This window comes from Arachis hypogaea, chromosome 8 (genome assembly GCF_003086295.3).
Source record: "Arachis hypogaea cultivar Tifrunner chromosome 8, arahy.Tifrunner.gnm2.J5K5, whole genome shotgun sequence".
NCBI classification, from domain to species: domain Eukaryota; kingdom Viridiplantae; phylum Streptophyta; class Magnoliopsida; order Fabales; family Fabaceae; genus Arachis; species Arachis hypogaea.
Window position 1 is genome coordinate 7182308 of NC_092043.1, and position 3119 is coordinate 7185426.

General features: G+C 34.7%; 1 non-coding gene across 1 annotated transcript; it reads left to right on the forward strand.

Annotated features, from left to right (window-relative positions):
• Positions 1 to 702: 702 nt before the first annotated feature.
• TRNAW-CCA (transfer RNA tryptophan (anticodon CCA)) lies at positions 703 to 774 on the forward strand. The gene has a single exon. It is a non-coding gene; the product is annotated as a tRNA-Trp (tRNA).
• The last annotated feature ends 2345 nt before the right edge of the window (positions 775 to 3119 follow it).

Genomic DNA, 3119 nt, shown 5'->3' on the forward strand with positions numbered 1-3119 from the left:
TCAAATTCTTTTTTTTTTTTGGTTGATGGATTAGACAAGCCCCAATCCTAGGTTACACAACACACACTAAAGGTTCTATCACTACCTAGCTATAGCTAGGTCGAACCTGAGATGTGGCTTCTGTGAGGCCAACATATTAGTCATTGGTGCAATGCCTCGGCCACGATTCAAATTCTTTAAAAAAAACCAAAAAGAGTAACAAATTTTGTTTGGCTGTGAAATCCTTTCTGTACATACGGCCAGGGCTTCAAATCCCCAATCCAATGGTTAAGGATCTTACCTAGCTATCAATTGTGTTAAGTTTTGCTGGTTAAACATATTTTTTATCCTTTTTTTTTTTTTTGTTCAAAGCGTTTATCAAACTTCTTTCTTTTGGGGGACTGGTATTGATCAAAGTTATGATGAACTAAGAAACAGTTTAACATTGTTTTATTTAAATGTTTTATTAATAACTTCGGCTACAAAGAAATTCAACATTTGAAAAAAAAAAAAAAAAACCTATCGTAAGGAGGGTTTTTTATGCTATGGGGCCAGAGCCCAAGGAAACAAGACTCAATCGTAAGTATTTACAATATGGAAACAAGAGCAATGAAACAAGAGCTTGCGAACCACATAGTTAACCATAAACGATGGGCCAAATCTATGTTGGGCTTTCACAAAAAATACTTCTCAAAAATAAATTAAAAAACCATGAGCAGCAGAGGATCCGTGGCGCAATGGTAGCGCGTCTGACTCCAGATCAGAAGGTTGCGTGTTCGATTCACGTCGGGTTCAATATATCGATCCAAAGCTACCTCTGTGGATCACCCATTTTATCTTTTTCGCTTTTACCTTTTCTACACTTGGATTTTTCAGGAATCCCTTTCATAGTAGTTTAGTTCATTTTCAGAGTCCATGTTACAACTGGATTTAGATTGTACTTGGTCCACAACAGTACAAAGCGACACGCCTTGCTAAAAGTTTTCAATAGTTAGGCCTACAAAAGCCCATATAACTCAAAACGCTACAAACAAAAAGATACATTGATTTCAAATGTCATGGCCCATTCAATTCTTCACCATGTTTTGTCTTTTTGTTTCTTCATCCTTATCATCAACTCCCTTTCATTTTATTTTCTCCTCATTTTCTGTTTTGCTGCATGCTTGTCTTCTGACTTTAGTTGAAGGGGACAAAGTGAGCCATGTTAAAAAATAAAATAAAAAATTAAAGTAAAATAAAAAAGGATAAAGTGCACAATTGTTAATTACACGTAAAATCAAATCAGTGTGTATATGTGTATATATGAAATAATTGTTTATCAATAAAATAAAACATAAAAACAGGAGTTCTAAACTCTGATGGCAAAACAATAAGGAAACACTTATACAGATAGTAAACATTTTTTGTTTTTCTCGCATTAATATCATTATTCAAAAAAAAATTATTATTTGTAATAAAAAAAGATATAGATGCTGACAAATGTGCCTATATAAAAAAGAAACGATGATTGTAACTACGAAAGATGATCTCCGTGTGTCCAAAGTATCCAGACGTTAGTTACGCAATTAGTCCGTTAGTATCCGAATTTACATGGCAACAAAATCTCTCCGAACCTATCTACGTGTGGATAAAAAAGTTCTTCACACTACTGTGTGTTCTAGCAGAGCTCAATCGTCATCGCTACCACCTCCCAAAGTCGGAGAAGATGATCGAAGCACCTCCATTCCGTGACAAATAATTTTTCCGTCTAATTAAAGCAATTGTACAAAGTAAAGCATTATGAAAAGTATTTTGCCGTCTTTGCTTCACGAAAAATATAGGTATGCCATTATCAATTTTGAAGAAATCTCTTATGCCATTATCTATTAACGATCGAAGCACCACTGTTCATTTCTTTATATTATTATTATTATTATTATTATTATTATTATTATTATTATTATTATTATTAATAATAAGTAGATTTCTTTTATATATATGTATGCCGTTGCACAAAGATTGATTATTAATGTTGGCGTCTAAGAACAGAACAAATTTTCTATAAGGGAGGGAATTGGATTGTGAGTTTCGTCCATTGCAAGAAGATGTGGTTTTTTGTTTGCTTTTTTTATTTTTGCTATCTTTCTTTTATACATGTGAATCTGTCAAATTGACTTTACCTTTTCTTATCTTGTTGGAATTTATCTTTAGTTAACCTTTCTTGAAAATTCAGTTTTTCATCTACAGCTTCAACATTTATTCTCTTACACTTGAATTTGATGTAGTTACATGGAATGATTTTTTATTGTCTTTCTTGCAGGATGACCACCATCCATATAACTCTTTCTATTAATCATAGAGGAAGGTTTGAGAGAGGTTGATGTGAAAAGCTATTGTATGTTGGTAGGGAAGTAACAGAAATTGAGAAGGTTAATGTAGATACCCTGAATGGATTTTTCATTAGTGATTTGCTGAAGGAGATTGGATATACGTCCATCACTGATTTTCATTGGCTAGAACCGGATAAAGAGCTTGATAATGGGTGAAAATGTTAAGAACTAATATGGACATAGTTAAAATGTATAAGGCAGCTATAAAGAATGGTAACAGGATTGAGTTATATACAGAGCACCCAGTAAATGTTCCTGTTATAGTTGAAGAGAACATCACTCCTATAAAGATGAGGTTAAAGACCTGTGCTAAGAGGATTCCAACTCCAAACAAAACTCCAAAAAGAAGACTTGTAATTGTTGAGGATGGTGATGATGCTGAAATAGTGGGTTATGTACAGACTCTGATGGAGGCCCATAGCAGGAGTCAGGCCTAGAATAGGGAGTAAGCCCATGAAGCAAGTAAGCATGACGAAGTTCAGTCCCAGGATGAGGACAGTTGCAATGTGGCTAAAAAAAAACCTCAATAACTAACTCAACCAACCCAATCACCAAAGCAGATATCTCAGCCTCCCTCAACACATGTGCATCCAGATGAGGCACCATCCAATCAGTCCTAACCTTTACAGCACCCCAATCAGCGTGACTAGCAGCCAAGGCATAATGCTAATTCATCATCTTCAACACAAGTTTTTGAATCAGGATCCAATGAGACCGAAGGCCAAGTAGTTGAACAATTAACCCAGTACATTTCACAGCCATATAGGAATC